Here is a 21,961-nt window from a genome sequence, read left to right on the forward strand (position 1 = left end):
TTTCGTTTCAGGAAATGCTGCCAGACTCCAAAATCAGCATAGCAAGGCTGTCCTGATACTTAGATGCGTAAATCAGGGCCGCCGAGGGGGTCGGCCTGCGGCCACTGGGCTCAAGCGAGGAAGACGCCTGGCCAGTGCTCAGGCTCCAGATCGGATTGGCTTAATGTGGTCTGGGACAGACCATCCTGAGCTTCTGAGGCGCAGAAGGAGAGGAAAAGCCTGTCATGGGAGCCCTGTGGTTTCTCAAAGCCAATTTGGTGCAGAGGCGCAGCGGCAGGGCTCGATGACCTGGGACCGGTGTTGCTGTGTTCCCGGGGAGTCAGGCATCAGGACAAACATTTGAAGCAGTCTGAGGAAGCTGTCACCTGCCCTGAGGATTAGACCTGAGTTATTTATAGTCTCCCATTTGCTTTACAAGCCCGTGGGCAAGTGGTTCAGGCTGGCAGGATGCAAATTGGCGTGTGTGTTTTGGGAGGAGTATTCACTAACTTCACTTGTTTTATGATTCTCTTGGAAGGTAAATAGGGCAAATACATAACTCACATTTCCTCTGTTTTCCACTAATCAAGGAGGGATTTGCTTGCTTACTTATCAAGTGTGTCTGGTACTCACCTAGATAGAAATATGGACCGGAGGAAAGGTATTTCTCCCTGTGTGTACACATTAGATAGATCTGTATGCCTTTTCTCGTATTAGAAAAAAAGAGGCCGGGTGCAGTGGCTCACACCTGTAGACTCAGCAATTTGGGAGGCCGAGGCAGATGGATCACTTGAGGTCAGAGTTCGAGACCAGCTTGGCCAGCATGGCGAAACCCCATCTCTACTAAAAATACCAAAACAAAAAAAAAAGCGGGGCGTGGTGGTGGGCATCTGTAATCCCAGCTACTTGGGAGGCTGAGGCAGGAGAATCGCTTGAACCTGGGAGGCAGAGGTTGCAGTGAGCCGAGATTGCGCCACTGCACTCCAGCCTGTGCGACAGAGCAAGACTCCATCTCAAAAAGAAAAAAAGAAAAGAAAGGCAAGAAATATGGAGGGTGGATGTGGTTCACAGAGGTCTGTGAGAAAATGTGACATGCGAGATTGATGTGCTCGTTCTCCTGCCGCACCACCGCTGGGTATGACACGTGCTCCCTGCACTGAGTCCCTTTATCTGATAGGACATTGCCATCATGTCACTTAGAAAAGCTCACTGAAATTCTGCTACAATTCCCTCTACTTTGAGTGGAAGCAATTTGTTAGCTTAAGGGTCTTCCAGGAAAGAATATTGTATTAGGAGGTCATCGAGATGTCTCCTAAAACCCCTCAATGTCTTACTAGCCGTATAAATTGGACAGGGTTCCTAACTTTTTTGGCCCTTGGTTAGTTTATCAATGAAATGGAACTGTACACATATACACATACGCAGACGTATATATGAATATACATACATCTATGTATGCTCATATATCACACACATAGAAGCCAATTGCAACCATTATATGAAAACATTGTCTATTCATGTGTGTTCTGATTAGAAATTAAAGATTAAGACATTATACACATTTGTGTAGTGTAAGCACACTATTAATATTTTTTAAGAATAGTGACTATAGCTGATGATTGATAATAGAAATCCAGGTCTTATGAAGTGTGCGTGAAATATTAGCCTGGTGAACCCTACTTTTAAACTACGTTTAATCCTACTTTTTCCAGGGCAAAGTCATTTACTGTCGTGCTTGGAAGGAGTAGAACCAAGTGTTTATTGGCATGGACTTTGGAGTCAAGTAAACAGAAGTCCAAATTCTGTTTCTACCGCTAATCGCTGTGTGACCTGGGGCAAGTCACTTAACCTATCTGAGCCTGTATTTTTTAATTTATGAAGTGGAGATAATGATGCTTGGCTCATGGCTGGTTGTGACCGCATACTGTCCACTGGGTAGTACCATGTCAGGTTGTGATTTCTCGAAACCATGAGGATCAAACAGGCATTCTGAAGATGACGGAATAGAAGCATGCAAAGAACTCAGGTCCTTGATGACATTGTTGAACCACTGGATTAACGAACCTTGAAAAGCCACTCAATTTTCAGACTTCTCGATACAGAACATAATATGACCTCTTATTGGTTCAAGCCAGTTGAATTGGTAGTTTTTTTCTGTTACTTGTAGCTGAACGTTTCCTAACTCATAAAATAACTTTATCTTAAACGAAATTAAAAGCGTTTTACCAACCAAAGCCACAAGTGGTGTAGACCAGCGGTCCCCAACCTTTTTGGCACCAGAGAACTGTTTTGTGGAATACAATTTTTCCACAGAATCAGGACAGGGGTAGGGTTGGGGGGATGGTTTCGGGATGAAGCTGTTCCACCTCACATCATCGGGTATTAGATTCTCATAAGGAGCGTGCACCCTAGATCCCTCGCATGCATAGGTCACAATAGGGTTTGTGCTCCTATGAGAATCTAATGCCACCACTGATCTGACAGGAGGTGGAGCTCAGGTGGTAATGCTAGCTCACCCACTGCTCACCTGCTGTGCGACCTGGCTCCTAACAGGCCACAGACCACTACTGGCTTATGGCCTGGGGGTTGGGTAGACAGTTTTGCTAAACAGAGGAAACTTTGGATGAAATCCAGGGAGGAGGCTTAGGTAACATTTAGGGTAACAAATTGAAGGGAGTCTCCAGGGATGCTCTTCTAAGGAGAGGGTTACCAAGGCAGCTGTGGTCACTTTACTTCCAGGAAGCCTTTAAAGTGTTCGGATCAGGAGAAGGCCATGTTTGAAGGTTTTTAAAGAGTTTTTTGCTTCTGAATTATGTATGTGTGTGGAGCATGGACTGGAGTGAGCAAAGATTCCATTGTGGGGAATGTTTCTCAAAGACTGTTGTAATAGTCCAGGTGAGAAATGGTGTGCCTCTGAACTAATGTGGGAACACAGGAGAGGGAGATTTGGAGGTTTGGTGCATTAAGTGAGAATATCGTCAGATTTTTTAAATGAATACCAGGAAATTATGCATCATAGAAACCAAATAAGGGGAGAAGAGAGTGTGTGAAGAAGAAAACAGTGATCACCACCACCAATACTAATATCATTTTTTTTAAAAAATTATGATTTTTATTTTTTAAGAGACAGGGTCTTGCTCTGTTACTCAGGCTGGAGTGCAGTGGTGCAATCATGGCTCACTGCATCCTTGAACTCCTGGGCTTAAGTGAGTCTCTTTTCTTAGCCTTCTGAGTAGCTGAGACTATAGGCCTGTGCCACCATGGTTGGCTAATTTTTTAATTTTTTGTAGAGATGAGGTCTCTCTATGTTGTCCCAGCTGGCCTCAAGTGATCTTCCTGCCTTGGCCTCCCAAAGTGTTGGGATCACAGGCATGAACCACACCCAGCTCAATACTAAAATCAATAACCAAACATTGAGAGCTGGCCTTGTGCCAAGCACCATCAGACTGTTTACACATATTGTTCTATTTAATCATCATGAGAAACCCATGACATAAGAGCTCATATTATCTTCATTTCCTGATGAGGAAACCTAGATTTCCAAGACTTCATATCACACTGCTCATAAGAGTAGATCCTGGATTCAAGATCTTACTGCTCCTGAAGCCTATTTACCCACAGGATACTCTCCTGATATACCACGATGCAGAATGTCAAGTACGAAAAGAAGCTGTTGCATTGGGCAATTAAGAAGTCATTGGTGAGAGAAGTTTCAGGTAAATGACTTGCTGGTGTATGGAAGTAGAAGGACAGAGGGGAGGTAGCTAGGGGACCAGCCTTTGAAGAAACCTAGAACATGGAGATAGAGTGTTTTAGCCTAGAGGTAGACAAGGCCATAAAAGATATTTTTTTTCCATTCGGTATCATAAGAATTACTATTATATTTATTCATCATAATTATAGTGGTTTGAGGATTACAGGTAGAAAAGTTTACCCTGGTGTCACTTGGAAATCAAAACATTTTCAATCCTCAAAACAAATTTTTCTCTTACAAGGGGACTTAAAAAGCTCATGGAAAATAGAATGAAAAGATAAACGTTAAAAATATAAACTTTATTTCTCCACATAAGCTCTTCAAGTTTCAGATACTTGTGTAAGTGATGATATCAGCCATTTAGTCCATTCCTAAAGAAATGAGGGTCCTGGGAATTTAACCATGTCAATACAATCATTTTTACATTATAAACTGAGAAAAATGAGTGTTCTTTAGAGATTTTTTAAGATTGGGAAACAAAAATAAATCAGAAGGACTGAAATCAACACCGTAAGGTGGATGCCTAATGATTTCCCATAAAAACTTTCACAAAATTGCCCTTGTTTGATGAGAAGAATGAGCAGGAGCATTGTCATGGTGGAGAAGGACTCTCTGGTGAAGCTTTCCTGGGTGTTTTTCTGCTAATGCCTTGATTAACTTTCTCAAAACCCTCTTATAATAAGCAGATGTTGTTCTTTGGCCCTCCAGAAAGTCAATAAACAAAATACCTTGAGCATCCCAAAAAACTGGTGCCATGGCCTTTGCTTTTGACTAGTCCATGTTTGCTTTGACTGGACCACTTCCTACCTCTTGGTAGCCATTGCTTTGATTGTGCTTTGTCTTCAGGATTGTACAAGTAAAGCCATATTTCATCCCCAGTTACATGTTTCTTCTCCTGAAGAAATGCTTCAGGATCTTGATGCCACTCGTTTAGAATTCCCAAAGCTCAATGCTTTCTATTTCCTCTGCTCTTGATCTGGGCACAATGGTTTTGGCACCCATCAAGGGGAAAGTTTGCTCCACTTCAATTTTTCTGTCAGAATTGTGTGAGCTGAACCAATTGAAATGATGTTATTGTTAGTTAGTTAATTGTTAGTTATTTAGTTAATTGAGATAATGTTAGTTATCGTTTCTGCTCTTAATTGTTAGTTCTTTTCAATTAGGGCCTGGACAAAATTAATTTATTCCTTGCAAATTGATGTAGATTGCCACTATGGGCTTCATCTTCTACATCATCTCACCCCTTCTTAAAATAAATGAGCCATTTGTAAACTACTGCTTTCTTTGGGGCATTGTCTCCATTAGCTTTTTGTAAAGCATTAATGATTTCATCATTCTTTCACCCAAGCATCATCATAAATTTGGTGTTTGTTCTTGTTTTACTTTAGCAGAATTCATGTTGCTGTGACAGGGATTCTTTTCCAACAGATGTCTTATCCTTCAGAATGCCTAAGACTAGATCCTGCTCAGACATGTTATAATAAGTTAGTACAAATTTATGTTGGTGCAAAAAAATTTGAAATTCATGAATTTTTTTCATCATATGCATTTCCATGAATGTTTGAAGACCTCTAGTATTTCATATCAAATTCTAAGCAGAAAGATTTAGCAATTCTAAGTCTGGTTAGACTGGGAAGTCATGTCAGCTGCTGGCCACAGTAGAACTTGGTATGACAACCTCTCTTCCATCCCGTCCAATAGATTTGGGATGAGCATCCTAATTAAATGGACAATATCTAATCAAATTGAGAGTGTCACAAACTTGCCCAACGATTATTTACATATGTGAGATTGCTGTTGTACAGTGGACTTTTCTGGGGAACACTTTCAAGTTGAACCAGACTCAGTGTTTATTAGAAAAGCATTCTGGCTGGGTTGCTGGCTCTGTGAGCCAATCACATATGCCAAAATTGCTGGCTAATTGCTTCAGTGTGAATGCCAGCTCTCCTCTGGGGCTTCTGAAAGGTTAGCATTCTCTTGATACTCTCAACTCTGCTCTTGAGCCCTGGGAGGCTGCCCAGTTGGTAATGGGAAAAGGGTAGCAATGGCCACTTTTCCTCTTCTTTAGGATGAGATTAATGAGAGAGACTGGAGACTGAGCTAATACACGTACTTATTTGCAGAGTCTTGATGGAATCTGAGGGTCTGATTTTCATGACTTTTTGGATTGTGTGCTTCTAGGGGATAGGAACATCTACATTTCTTCTTACCCCTCCTTCTTCTTAATCTGGAAACACTCTACAGAGAAGTGGAGGGCAAGTAGAGGGCATGCTTTCCAATTAAACAGGAGGTTTCAACATGATGATGTAAATAACGAAATAATTATACTTCCCTGAGGCATTGTTAAACTTGTCTTTTAAGGACTTTTAGTTTCTTTCTTGATGAAACAAATTTTGTTAGCAGGCAAGCTTTTGGAGGCCAAAGACCAGGTCTTTTGGCTCTTTTATATCTATCATAATTGTGATTGCTGTTCATGAAATATTTTCAGTTCTTTCCTTTTCTGGGCACACGGTAAGATCCCACTTCCTGACCTCTTTGTGGGTAGGTGGGTTCTTGAGATTAGTCTGGCCAATGAGTTATGATGTAAGACATGTGTCATTTCTGTGCTAGAAGATTGAGTTTCCTACTTGAGATCCTCCAGAGCTTTCCTTTCTCTTTGGCATGATAACCAGTAATATGCACGATGGTGGCTGCTTTATCAACCTGAATACCTAAATATTTAGGAAGAATAGACTCCACTCCCATCTCCAACTTCTCTGGGCTCCTACTAACTCTCAATAGACATGTAGTACAAGTGAAAAATCAACTTTGGTAGCTTTAAGCCACCAAAAATTTGGGGCTGGGCACGATGGCTCACGCCTGTAATCCCAACACTTTGGGAGGCTGAGGCAAGTGGATCTCCTGAGGTCACGAGTTCGAGATCAGCCTGGCCAACATGGGGAAACCCCGTCTCTACCAAAAATACAAAAATTAGCCAGGCATGGTGGCACACACCTGTAATCTCAGCTACTCAGGAGGCTGAGGCAGGAGAATTACTTGAACATGGGAAGTGGAGGTTGCAGTGAGCCAAGATTGTGCCACTGCACTCCAGCCTGGGCAACAGTGCGAGACTCTGTCTCAAAAAAATAAAAATAAAAAAGGAATTGTTTGTTACTACAGCATAATTCTTACTGACACAATGTAAGAGCTAACCTATATTTCAAGTACAAACTTCATCTGTATAATTTAGTATATGCTTTGAGCCACTATATACTGTAAGCACCTTAAGGGCAGAGGTGGTGTTCTATTCATTTTGTATTCCTGGCATCTAGCAGAGATACAGGATGTTTCTTTCTTTTTTTCTTTTTTCTTTTTTTTTTTGAGACCGAGTCTCGCTCTGTCGCCCACGCTGGAGTGCAGTGTCACGATCTGATCTCGGCTCACTGCAAGCTCTGCCTCCCGGGTTCATGCCATTCTCCTACCTCAGCCTCCCTAGTAGCTGGGACTACAGGTTCCCACCACCACGCCTGGCTAAGTTTTTTGTATTTTTAGTAGAGATTGGGTTTCACCGTGTTAGCCAGGATGGTCTCGATCTCCTGACCTCATGATCCGCCTGCCTTGGCCTCCCAAAGTGCTGGGATTACAGGCGTGAGCCACCACACCCGGCCAGATGTTTCTTAACTAAAGTTATTGTATGAATGCTTGGATACCTGAAGAGACTGGAAAATATGAAGAGAATGAGTAACTGAAATTCAATGTTTCTCCTAAATTTTAAGCTAATAGTTTCAGCTCCTTCTCTTAGCATTGTTCTCAAAAGAACAGCTTTTAAGAGTAAAATTTCACTAGACGTATTTTCTCTCTCCCTGCAGTCTCAAGTGGAATCATAATAAATTATAGAAAAATAGTCTTTAGAGAGAGTAGGAATCTGGTTAATCCACAGGCCACACAATCATGGTTGAAAATTGGGGATGTTCAAAACAAGGGTGTTATTTCTCTTTTGCATAAGAGGAAGGCTTGCAGCATCCATTCTAGAGGTAGAGGTGTCTAGTCTTGCAACCAGTGTTCTCAAATATTTGCCACTCACAACCCTCTAATAAATTTATAAGTAATATAATAATTGATTTTTCCATATTTCAATCAGATTAAGATTCTCAGGATCCCCAATTTGGCTGATTAGAGGAATGAGATGATCAGTAATACCATTTCAAATGGCAATATTTCTAGCCAAAAGCTAAGAATCATTTTAGTTAACATATTCGCTGAATACACAGTTTCTATGGAACTTTCTGAAATATTGAAATAACTGGAAGCTTCTCCTATTACTATATTTGAGTAATAGCCCAGAAATCAGTCATTCCCATACTTCATTCAGGCCCCCGACTATGCTACCTAAAAAAGCCATAGCCTCACCCTGGACATACCTTCTTCTTACTTGTGATCTGAAATTATACTATTTTTACTTGTGTACTTGGCTGTTGTCCAGTTTTTTCCACTTGAGTGTAAGTTCCATGAGGGACAGAGGGACACTTCTGTTCACTGCTTTCATTCTAGAACCTAGAACAGTGCCTGACACGTACTCATTACTCAATCTGTGCTTATTCAGTGAATGAGCGAATGATGGATCCATCTCTTGAAGCAATACTTGAATCGCAGAATTCTTATATTGATAGAAGCAGAAGGAAACCAGAAGTGCTCCAATTGAAGGCCTCCATTTTGCAGATCAGCAAACTATGGGCCGTGCACAGGATCACACACAGGTGTGGTAGAGCAGGGACCATGACTCTTGGTCCTGTATTATCTCCATTTCCGCATGCCAATGCCTACTCTACAGCTGCTGGAGAGGGAGGAGGTTGGGGAAGGTGGAAACACCTGGAGTGGAAAAGAGAAGTGCTGGGAACAGAGGACACTAGTGCCTTCAGCACATCCCATCTTCCCGTTGCCACCCAGCTGACCTATCAGCAAAGGTGGGAGTGAAAGTTACAGGGATTCTGGACCAGGTGCAGTGGCTCATGCCTATAATCCCAGCACTTTGGGAGGCCGAGGCGGGCAGATCACCTGAGGTCAGGAGTTTGAGACCAGCCTGGCCAACATGGTGAAATCCTGTCTCTACTAAAAATATAAAAATTAGCCGGGCATGGTGGCACCTGCCTGTAATCCCGGCTACTTAGGAGGCTGAGGCAGGAGAATCGCTTGAATCCAGGAGGCAGAGGTTGCAGTGAGCTGAGATCACGCCATTGCACTCCTGCGTGGGAGACAGAGCAAGACTCCATCTCAAAAAAAAAAAAAAAAAATTACTGGGATTCTGGAAGGGAGAAGAGTAAAAATGATGTGTGGGACATACCAAATAGAGCGGGCGGGGCATCAAGACTTCCCCCCAACTTTCCATCATAAATTTAGAGTGCCTTTTCTTTTTCTGTAGCTCTTTTAAAAATTATGAGCCACTGAGTATTTTAAAGGGGCTTTCTGTTATGTCATAAATATTCAGACTGGGAATGGTAATTGTTCCCTGTGATTAATTCTGCTTACTTGGGAAAGTTGTGCAAGGTTTTTACTGGAGGTTATGTCTTTTTTGTTTTCATGTTACTCATGTATATTGCAATTTGTCCTGAACTGGACTTGAGACAGTGGAGTTAGGGTTGAGGGCTTTTTTATTCTTTTTTTTCTTTCTTTCTTATGGCAGTGTTTGGAAATACTTCAATTGGGTGGTTTGTATTACCCCTCCCTGGGCTGAGATTAAGGTAATTGATGGGGCTCAGGGCCAGAAGTTCCTCCCGGCTATTTCAGTTGTATTGGTCTGGGGTTAATGGAGAAAAATGCGGTGTTGAAGGTTACAGCGTTTCCCTTTGCTTCCATTTTAATGATACATGCCTGCCAGTGTTTTCTCTTTGAAGAGCAATTTAATAAACAATCACTGGCGTTTCATGTTGAGGGTAAGATTTGTAATGGCATTCATCTCCCCGGGAGTTCTTCCTCAGCAAGTGATTGGATCAAGGCCGTTGCAGTGAACACAGGCCAGCCCAGCCTGGGGCCTTCAAATATACCATGGGTTCCCCCATGCAGGGCATGAAGATAGGCTGGGGGTTGGGGTTGGGGACAGTTTTCGGAATGATTCCGAACTCCGCTTAGATTTCTCTGATTTTAAAGATATTTCCCAAAGAAGTCAAACCTGAGCCTGCAATTACACTCAGGACCCTTGCAGGGGAGGCCAAGGGGCAGTGGGCACAGAAAGCTCTGGAATGTGATCTTCAGCCGGGATCTCTGCTTTGGGATAAGAAGGAAGCTGAACAGCCAAGGGCTTTTATTGTTAAAGAGGAAAGTGGGGGCTCTGAGGCTTGACAAGGAAGATCATCATCAAATGATGCTTTATTCAACATCCACACTGGGAAAGCATTGTTCTGGGTGCCATACAAAGCAAGCCTGGGCAAGGAGTGGGGCTTGTGCATCTATTTTTTATTAAAATCACATGTAAATTTTTACAGCCACAGTAAGCGTGGGACTCAGGTTCTAGCCAAGGTGCTGTATGAGCCTGGGTGGGGCTGGGCCCAGGTATGCATGCTCAGAAGTAAGGAGCTTGACTGTTTTCTGGTTTCTCCTATTCTGAAATTAACAATGATGGTGCTCTAGCAAAAGCACTGTGGACAGGGGAGTGCCACAGAGTGTCCCTGTGGCATGGCCCGGGGCTGAGGAGAAGCGCATCTGTCATTCCTCTCCATCAGTGATGGGGCTCTGTGTGAGGCCACTGGGACCCACACCACTTGTCCCAAAGACCATTTCAATGACCACTTCTGTAAAGCCAGAGGTTGGCAGCATCTCAAATGTGGCAAGCCGGTTTATTTATTCTTTATCCTTTTGGCATGTCAAGATCAGAGAGAAAGTGGTACCCACACATCCCTGTTTGGGACTCCTTTGAGAGCAGAGGTGTGACTTTTGACAAGGGGAGAACTGGTGGTGGCCAACTCTCAACTACTTCAAGGAAGGGGTGCTCTTGGACACACTGTGGCAGTAACTGACAGCCACTCAGTTGAGAGCGGCTATTCTTGTGGCTGTGGACCTGCATACTGTACTTTGTTTTATTTTTGAGACGGAGTCTCACTCTGTTGCCCAAGCTTGAGTGCAGTGGCGTGATCTCGGCTCACTGCAACCTCCGCCTCCTGGGTTCATTCAATCGGTTCTCCTGCTCAGCCACCCGAGTAGCTGGGATTACAGGTGCACGCCACCATGCCCGGCTAATCTTTGTATTTTTAGTAAAGATGGGATTTTGCCATGTTGGCCAGGCTGGTCTTGAACTCCTGACCTCAAGTGATCTGCCTACCTAGGTCTCCCAAAGTACTGGGATTACAAGCGTGAGCCACCGCACCCAGCCATACTATATATTTCGATATCCTGTTTATCTTTTATAAATCCCAACAATGAAAAAGATATTCTAAGCTTTAGCCAGTGAAATGCTTATTGGAAGTAATAATACAAAACTTATAATATGCCAAAGTGACTACAGAATAATTAGTATGGCCCCTTGGTGATGGTGGAAATGAGTTTTGACAGGTGAGTATGAAAGTAGACGTGGCCAGCATATGTTAAGGATGGAATTGGAGCTGCCAAAGGTCTCCTGCAATAGCTCTTTAGTCAGCCTTGAGGTCATGCTTTTACTTAGGCTGCCATATAACCTAGAGGCTGGGACTTTCTCTGGCTTAGCCAGACACAATATTAGATGCAGAATAAGGAATTAGGGTCAGGGCAACCTAATTATTCTCCAACCTCTATCCACTCACCCATTTTCGCCGACAAATACACATTGAGATTGTCCTCCAAGACTCTAGTTATGTGGAAGAAGAAGAGTGGTTTTCCTTCTCTATATTTCTGGGAAAGAATTAATTCTAATTCTGGTGGGTTTTTCTGTAGCGAGATTGTATGATGAGTTTATAAGCTACTCATGACAAATGGGAGACTGAAGATGGTTGAATGAAAAAGTTCTTACTAGAGTCATAAAGGGCTGATTTTTCAGGACAAACACAATGCTACCTGCCTCAGTAGAGTGCAGTGGCTGACAGAGGGTTCCAGAACGATTCTCCCACCTCCCATTCCCAGCTGTGCTGTTTACTAGCTGTGTGATTTTAGGCAAAGTGCTGAACCTTTGAGTGCCTCCATTTCTGTATTTGGGAAATGGGCATGATGATAAAGTTACCATAGGTTGTGGCTGAGGCAGGAGAATAGGCTCTGGAGGCAGGGAACCTAAGGCCAGTTCAAGCTGACCTCTTAGAACTAAATTGAAAGGAAAACCCCAACTTTCCAAGCTTAAGTAACAAAAGGACCAGAGGCTTCTCCCTTAGCAAATCCCCTCTTTTCTGCGCAGCAGATGGAAAATTGAAAGTACCTCTGATTGCGGGATAAGTCTTTGTTTGTATAGGAGTGCAACTTTGTAACTTCACTTTAGCCTCTGATTGGTTGCTTTCTGCAACCAGATTGCAATCAGACTGATTGTGGGATATTGTTTCGTTTGCATGAGATGAACACCAAGTGGCAAACGGGAAAGCTCTAGGGGGTATTTGGAGCCCAGAAGATTCTCTAAGTGGGCTCTTGAGCCCCTATGCTCCAGCTGCTCCCTCTTTGTGAAGTGTCCTTTCATTTTCAATAAATCTCTGCTTTTGTTGCTTCATTCTTTCCTTACTTTGTGAGTTTTGTCCAATTCTTTGCTCAAAATGCCAAGAACCTGGACATCCTCCACCAGTAACATGGTGAGGGCTAAGTTACTGTAACAGTTACATGAGTATATTATGCAGAAAACACCGAAACAGTGCCTGGCACATAGTAAATACTTGATAAATGCTACAATTATTCCTTCTTAGTCCAGAACCTCAAATGATACACCTATTTCCGTCTCTCTCACACCTATGGAATCTGTATTAGGTCCTAATATTTTTGCCTGAGGGAGTTGCACTTGCTGGGTTTACCAATAAAATGATCAGTTCACAGCCTTATGCCCTTCATAAGAAACAAGCAATTAAACGAATGTTGGTTGAAAACGCCCTATGCGCCTCTTCTTCCTTCAGGACAGTGAAATCCTATCTCAGGCCAGGTTAATACAGCTAATATGGGAAAAAATTTAGATCTCCATATTCATCTAGTGAATTTAGAAAGGCAAGAGTTATTCAGACTTATCAAACAAACTAGTGGCTCTTAAATTTAGCTCTGTGTCTGAAACAGCAAAATAACTTAATATAAATACCAGTATCTGGGTACCACTCCAGATCTGTGATGTGGTCTGGGCATCTGTATGTATAATAAAAGTTTCTCAGGTGATTCAGAGCACAAAACTCCAAATGAGTACACAGCCCATAATACTGCTTTAAGCAGAGCTGAATAAAGTACCACTAAAGGTACATTTATATTGAACAGGGTTCTTCCTGTTAGTATCTTTCATTATGAAATTAATGACTTGCTGCTATCTCTGGAAAGATATATTTGGCAAAATAAATCCTAAAGGAATCAAGCATTAAGTGATTATGGAAATCTAAGCCTCTTGGTTAGGCATTTCATACATGACTTTTTGTTGCTATCAACCTGGATTCACACGTTAATGATACTAGAATTCACAAGTGTCCCAGAACATTACAACACACTCGATCGATATTAATGGAAAAGGAGCAGCAGAAATAATTTAAGTAAGATTGTAACTGCCACGGAGCTCTGACCTTTCAGAAACACCGGTACACGAAAGTGTCAGGACCCCCATGTTGCACGGTTCCAGGGGGCGCTGTTTGCAAAGTGTAGACTGAAGACTGCCTCCTAGGAAGGGCGACTTGCTGGCCTGCAGGATGGGGCACAGGCGCAGGGTCCCTGCCCAGCACAACCACACCCTATCCCAGCTGGAGTCTGAGGGCCCCGCAGGCGAACTCCCCTCTTTTATTCACCTCCATCCCCTCCACCTCCGCTCCTGCAGCCTCCATGCACTTAAGTGGGAAACGGATCTGCACTACAAACTGCCCCCCTTGCAGAGTTCCAAACTCATCTAATTACATAGTGTTTAGAACAGCGCAATAAATCAAAAGATACTTCCTTAGCCCTGGAGGTGAATAGAATAGTTTCATGTCATTAAACCCCACAACCAAGGGACCCTTTATGACGTGGACTTCTTTGGGAGGTGATGCCTCTGTCCGTGTGAGGGTCCTGGCTCCTGGTAGGTTTCTTCCGGTGCCTCCCAGGCAGTTGGGGGACGCCGCTCTCATTAGGTCATGTTTACTGAAGGTGCTTGTTTTCTGTCTCTCCATTCATTCGGTTACAGGACACCCGACGGGACAAAGCGTGTTGTAACTGACCACCAATGGAGCCGGCTCTGTTCACGGATTATGGTTGTCTTGGCAACAAGCTTTGCTGAACTCACCACAGCAAACATGGAATGAATGACTGGGTCAACACCCCAGATAAAAAGAGGGTTATGCAACTGTTTGCTGAACCCTTGGCGGGATTTTTTTTTTTTCTGGACATTTCCCAGAATGTCCCCATATTCAAAAATTCCAAATGAAGAATTCCTATTTAAACCCATAACAAGTATTGCCATTGTTCATAGAAAAGAGCTGTTGCTTTTGGAAATATAATTTAAGGTCTGCAGACGATTTCAACTGGGTGTTGCTTCAGTTTCAGTAACCGTGCAAAAGCGTATTTAACGATAAGTTTTCCCTAGACAGGAAACGAGAGAGGCCACTCATGTATTTCTAATGATCTACATAAATAATTTCATCTACTTAGATTCAAAACTTTAGTCATTAAATGGTTTTACTCTCAGCTAAATAGATTCTTGAAAATGAATTTTAAAACGCAGAAATAAGCTTTTGAAAAAAAATTCAGAGACAGGATGGAGCCTCTCTTTGTGGAAAAGCAAATTGGCAAACAGGACAATTTATTTAAGACAGTGAGTACAAAGGGAGCAAGGTTCTGGGCTCTCCTGTTTCCCAAGCCATTTAATTCTATGCAAACAATTACATGGTAATATAATCCAGGTTTCTAGAATAGTTTATGTTTATTTCTGTCTCGGACTGGAAGAAAAATATTGCACCGGGTAAGATAGCAACAGTTGTTATGACTTGTACCTGGGTGCTTGACACAGCTTTCCTCATAATTATTCTTTGTGTTTTCCTGATTTGCAGATTTCTCCTATTTTCTGAGCTCTGACTCCTGGAGATGTTCTTCTCAGCTTCTTCCTCCTCCCACCTTTTCTTTTCCTCCCAATAGAATCTGATCTGGGTTTTATATAAAGTAGGCTTGAAGAGCTGGTTGTTGTCCTCATAAACAGCTTATTTCAGATGCCTGAGTTGAGGTCTTTCTTACTTTTCTCCTGTTCGCTCCGAAGACATTGATCCATGTTTCTTTAAATTCAAATCGTACTTCTCTCAACAGCAGTTTGTCCTGTCCTTAAAATCCACCCAGGGGGGAGAAGGAGCCATGAAATATCTTGAAGAGTTTTTTTATTTTTATGTTTTTAAAAATTGCTGATGGCCCAGATCAATTATTCTAGATTGAGTGATTGATTGGTAAGTGTAGCAAGGGTACACTTATCAGCAGATAATTTCAAAATCATTCAGATAATTTCAAAATATCTTCCTTTTTATTGTGCTTTTATTTCCTGTTTTTATCTTACACACAAACTGTTTTTTCTGGAAAATTATGGATAAAAATAATGAACATAAGTGCAAAAGGATATGTATTTTTTGAAGTAAATATTTTAAACAGCACTTACTATGTATGTATTTTTATATGTTTTAGAGACAGGGTCTTGCTCTGTACCTGGGCTGGAGTGCAGTGGTGTAATCACAGCTCATTGCAGCCTCGGGCTCCTGGACTCCAGTGATCCTCCCACCTCAGCCTCCCAAGTAGCTGGGACTACAGCCATGCAACACTGCACCTGGCTAATTACAAATTTTTTCGTAGAGATGAGGTCTCACTATGTTGTCCAGGCTGGTCTCAAACTCCTGGCCTCAAATGAGCCCCCTGCCTTGGCCTCCAAAAGTAAACAGCACTTACTATTATTTTTAACTTTTTATTTTGTGCTAATTATAGATTCAAAGGAAGTTGCAAAGAAATGTACAAGGAGTTCTGGTGCCTCTTCATCCAGTATCTTCTAACGTTAACAACCTGCAAGACCACAGCACAGTATCAAAATCAGGAAATTGGCATTGGTACATTCCGAAGAGTTTATTCAAATTTCAAAAGTTTTGTGTGCATTTATGTGTGTGTGTGTGTGTGTGTGTGTGTAGCTCTATGTAATTTGATCATATGTATAGCTTTGTGTAATTACTGTCACAAACAGGATCTATAATCACCACAAGGGTTTTCATGCTTCCTTTTCATGGTCACGTTTACTCCCTTTCCAAATAACCCTATTCCTGACCCCCCAGCAAACATGAATTGATTCTTCATCTCTATAATTATATGATTTCACTATTGTATAAATGGGATGATGCAGTATGTATTCTTTTGAGATTGGCTTTTTCACTCAGCATAATTTCCTTGAAATTGATCCAACTCGTTGCATCAGTCAATAGTGCATTCCTTCTTATTGCTGAGTAGTATTCCGTAGTATAGAAGTATCACAGTTTGTTTTACCATTCTCCTATTGAAGGCCATTTAGGTAGTTTTCAGTTTTTTACTTGCATGAATAAAACTGCTGTAAATCTTCTTGTAGAAGTTTTTCATGAAAATAAGTTTTTATTTTTCTGGGATAAATGCCCAGTAATGCAATTGCTGGGTTGTATGGTAAGTCCATTTTTAGTTTCAAAATAAAGTGCAAGGCTGGGCGCGGTGGCTCACGCCTGTAATCCCAGCACTTTGGGAGGCCGAGGCAGGCGGATCACAAGGTCAGGAGATCAAGACCATCCTGGCTAACACATGAGACCCTGTCTCTACTAAAAATACAAAAAATTAGCCGGGCGTGTTGGCGGGCGCCTGTAGTCCCAGCTACTCGGGAGGCTGAGGCAGGAGAATGGCGTGAACCCGGGAGGCGGAGCGTGCAGTGAGCCACGATCGCGCCACTGCACTCCAGCTTGGGCGACAGACCAAGACTCTGTCTCGCAAAAAAAAAAAAAAAAAGAAAGAAAGTGCAAACTATTTTTCAAAGTGGTTGTGCCATTTGCAGTCTCATCAGTAATGTATGAGTAATCCAGTTTCTCCACGTCCTTGCCAGCACTGAGTGTTGTATTTATTATTTTATCCATCTTAATAGGTATATAGAGACAATTATTGTGACTTTAATTTGCATTTCCCTAATGGTTAATGATGTTGAGCATGTTTTCATAGGCCTATCTGCTATATATATATCCTCCTCAGTGAAAAATCTGTGCATGTCTTTTGTCCATTTTCCAACTGAATATTTTAAAATATTGAGTTTTGAAAACTTATTTTCTATTTTACATATAAACCCTCTGTTAAATATCGATTTGCAATATTTTCTCCAAGTCTGTAATTAGTCTTTCTATCTTCTTCTTCTTCTTTTTTTTTTTTATACAGATTCTTGCTCTGTTTTTGTGTTTTTGAGACGAAGTGTTGCTCTGTCGCCCAGGCTGCAGTGCAATGGCGTCATCTTGGCTCACTGCAAGCTCCGCCTCCTGGGTTCACGCCATTCTCCTGCCTCAGCCTTCCGAGTAGCTGGGACTACAGGCTCCCGCCACCATGCCTGGCTAAATTTTTTTGTATTTTTTAGTAGAGACGGTGGTTCACCATGTTAGCCAGGATGGCGTGATCCGCCTACCTCGGCCTTCCAAAGTGCTGGGGTTACAGGCGTGAGTCACTGCGCCCGGCCTTTCTATCTTCTTAACGGGGTCTTTCACAGAGCAAACGTTTTAAGATTTTGATGAGGCCCAATTTATACATTTTCCTTTTGGCATCAAGTCTAATAACTCTTTGCCTGGTCTTCATCATGAAGATTTCCTCTACTTTTTTTTCTAAAATTTTTATTTTTTTGTTTTCCATTGATACATTTTATTATACATTTTATCATACATTTTAATTTTTAAAATAAGAAACAAGATTTAGACTGAGGTTTATTTTTTTCTCTATGAATGTCCAATTTTCCAGCACCATTTTTTAGAAAGGCTCTCTTTCTTTCATTGAATCACTTTTGCTTCTTTGCCAAAAATTAAATGAACATGTTTTTGTGGGTCTATTTCTGATCTCTTTACTGTTCCGTTGATATGTGTGACTATATCTCCACCACTATCACACTGTCTTGATTACTATAGCTAAGTAGTAAGACAGTATCAGGAAGACTGACTCCTACCCCTTTATTCTTTTAAAAAATTGTTTTGGCTATTATAGGGACTTTTTCTTTCCATATAAATTTTAGAATAAGATTTTCTATCTAAATTTTTTTTGCTGAGATTTTGACAAGAATTGCATTATACTTGTAGATCTGGGGAGAACTGAAAAGTTTACTATGTTGAGTCTTCCAATCCACTAACACAATATGGCTCTTCAATTATTTAAGACTTTTATGATTTTAAAAGATCAATACTTTGTAATTTTCAGCATATAGATCTTTTACCTGTTTCGTTAGACTTATACCTAAGTATTTCATTTTCTTTGAAGTAATTGCAAGTAGTATTGCAGTTACTTCAGTTTGAACTTGTTTGTTGTTAGTATACAGAAATAAAATTGATTTTTATGTATTGATCTTGTATCCTGTGGCCTTAATAACTGACTTATTTGTCCTAGAAAACTTTTTATAGATTCCTTGGGGTTTTGCATGTGGATAATAATTTCATCTACAAATGGAGGTAGTTTTATTTCTTCCATTCCAGCCTGTATGCTCTTTAATTCTTTTCTTGCCCTATTACCACTGGCTAGAACTTCCAATAACAGTGGTGAGAGCAGACATCCTTACCTTGTTCCTGATCTTAGAGGGAAAGTGTTCAATCTTTGAACATTAAGCATGGTGCTAGCTTAATGGTCATATACAACTGTGAATAGAAATATAGAATTTGTATAGATGCTCTTTATGTGGTTGAGGAAGATCTTTATTCCCAGTTTGTTGAGAGTATTTGTCATAGCTGGGTCATCAAATTTTCTTTCTGCAACAATTGATAAGATCATGTGAGTTTTCTCCTTTAGCTTGTTAATACTGTGGATTAAACATTGATGGATTTTCAAGTGTTGAACCAGGGTTGCATACCTGAAAGAAATCCCCCTTGTACTAAAGAACAGTGTACTATTCTTTTTATAACATCGCCGAATTTGATTTGCTAATCTTTTGTGGAGAAATTTTATGTTTAAATTTATAAGAGATATTGAGCTGTAGTTTTAATTTTTTGTTCTGTGCTTGTCTGCTTTTGGTATCAGGATAATATGTACCTCATAAAATGAGTTAGGACCTGTTCCATCCTCTTCAATTTTTTTGGATGAGATTGTTTAAAATTGGTGTGAATTCTTCTTTTAATGTTTAGTAAGAGTCTTCAGTGAAACCGTTTTCCAAGAGCTGTTAAATTATAAATTCAATTCCTTTAATTGTTATAGGACTATTCAAGTTATCTACTTCATCTGGGCTGAGCTGAGTTTTGTTAGTTTGTGGTTTTGAGGAATTGGTTCATTTCTTTTCTATTGTTGAATTTATGAGCATAACATTGTTCATAGTATTTCTTTATTATCTTTTTAATGGTTGCAGGATCTGTTGTAGTTTCCCATTTTATCTGATATTGTGGTTTGTATCTTCTCTTTTTTTATCTTTCTCAGTCTTGCTAGAGATTGGGTTTTCCTCATAGGACCAGATTTTTGTTGCATTAACTTTTTATGTTGTTTTCTTGTTTTTAATTTCATTTCTTTCTGCTCTTCTCTTTATTATTTCCTTCTTTCTGCTTGATTTGGGCTTATTTTGCTCTTCTCTTTCTGGTTTATTGAAGTAGAAGCTATTATCTTTGACTTGAGACCTTTCTTCTTCTCTAATGTAAGCATTTAGTGCTATAAATTTGCCTCTCTGCCCTACTTTAGATGTCTCTCCAAAATTTTGATGCATTGTATTTTTATTTTCATTCAGTTTTATGTGTTTTAAATTTTTTTCTTTTCTTTTAGCACGTGTAAGTGTTGTGTCACTTCCTTCTGGCCTCCTTGGTTTCAAAGAGAAATCTGCTTTCATTTAAATTGGTGTTCCGCTACAGGTAATATGTTATTTCTCACTTGCTATTATTAAGACATTTTTCTTTGTTTTTCGTTTTCAGAAGTTTCATTATGATGTGTTTTGGTGGGAATTTCTTTTAGTTTATGCTGTTTGGGTTTGCCCAACCTCCTGTATTTGTTGGATTAAGTCTTTTGCTAACTGGAGACATTTTCAGCCATTATTTATTTGACTCTCTTTTCAGCTTCACATTCTTTTCCCTCTCATTCTGGCACTTCAATAATATAATTTTTTAAACTTACAGTTTTGTTCCATAAATGCTAAGAATTCATTCATTAAATTTTTTTTTTAGTTTATTTTCTTTTTGAATAAACTAAAGTTCACCAATTCTATTCTTTGTTGTCTCCACTTTACCACTGAATTCATACAGTGAGGTTTTTTTAGTTTTAATAATTGTGTTTTTCATTTCTATAATTTTCACTTGTATTATTCATTTCTATAATTTCACTATAAATTATAGTTTTTTTAAAAAAACACACCTGTTTCTTTGCCAAGATTTTCTATTTTATTTCTTCCTAGAAAATATGTAAGTGTAGAAGCATTTAATGATGGCTACTTAATGTTCTTTGTCTGATAATCCCAAGTCGTGATTCATCTCAGTGCTGGTGTCAGCTGATGGTCTTTTCCCACTTTTGTGTTTTTTATGATTCTTCCTATCATTAATGGCTTTCTGTTGTGTCTTAGATATTTTGAATACTATGTTTGGCAGCTTTTGATTCTATTTCAACTTCTGTTTAAGTTTAGGTCTTGCCTATTTTTGTGAGCTATTGGTTCAATGACCGTTTAATTTCAGAGCCCTTGCGTATTGTTCTAGCTGATTTTGTTCTTCTGCTTCTGCTGGACTCTCACTCAATCAATCCCTGAAGAGCTTTCAGTGTGAATGGAGGGGTAGTTTTGGAAGCACTGGGTTTTAGTTGCTGCTGCAGCTGATTGGCCTGCCACTGCCTTGGGTTTGGGGTGGATCACTTCATTAGGTCTCTGCTGGACCACCCCTTTCTCAGTTCTTTGGCAGAGAGAGCAAGCATCTATTCCTGTACGTTGTTCAAGGCTGCAAAAAGGCTGCCTTTTTGATGTCCAGTCTGTGATATATGAGCCATAGCAAAAAAACGCAAGGAACTCACTCTGACATCATCCCTTAAGGCTTGACATTTCTAGCCTTCTTCTCACTTTTTCAAATTCTTTATGATTGTCTGCTGAATTAGTTCCGGGATATTTAACTATTTTTGGAGAGGAAGAGCAGAGAGAAGTAACTCTGTGTCATCTTGTCCCTGAGCTGGATATAACTTATTATTTTTACAACAAAAAATTCATTCCCTCCAATAAGAACAATCTTGTGTGTTTAAAAAAATCAGAAAATAAAGATAAGCAACATGGAGAAAGTAAAAGTAGATACCAGTATTCTCACATTGTTAACACATTGATGGATTTCCCTTCTGATCTCCTCTGTATGTGTAGTTTTGGAAAAAGTTATCAAGTTTTGTATACATATACACTAATGTATCTTAAACATAGACATTTTTAGTTTGCAAAGAAGACACATTGCTAGGTTACTTAAGTGAGGAAAGCTAAGATTAGAATATGAAGAAATCAAGAAAGCTGTCTTTATCGTTGTTCAGACATTCCTGGTACCAGACTTTAAGAAAGACTGGAAGAATGTCTCATTTTCAAGAGGCAAGGCAAGCTCAGGGGACCTCCACCACTAGTGATTGGGCCATTTCATCCCCTTGACACAGAGATCCATTGGTCGCTGCTACTCTCTTACTGTTCCTAACAGAGAGACTTTGTTTGGATCAGTTTTTACATCACTTAATACGCAGCATGTGTACTGGGCAGAGTCTTGAGCCAAGCCACATGGTAGGAAGCTAGTTTCCCATATGACCACCTTACACAAGTTCACGTTGGTCTCTTATGGCTCAGGCCCAAGTCTCATACATTGTGACCACAGTAGCAACGTTCATATAACACAATATACTACATTTTACATGGAAAAAACTACCTATGGTCAACGTCTCATAAAAGAGTTGTGGGAGGGGAGATACACTGGGAAACCCAGGCCTGTATATTTCAAATATTTAGAACATTTGGTGCCAGGTGCA

Source organism: Symphalangus syndactylus, chromosome 4, assembly GCF_028878055.3.
Source record: "Symphalangus syndactylus isolate Jambi chromosome 4, NHGRI_mSymSyn1-v2.1_pri, whole genome shotgun sequence".
NCBI lineage: Eukaryota > Metazoa > Chordata > Mammalia > Primates > Hylobatidae > Symphalangus > Symphalangus syndactylus.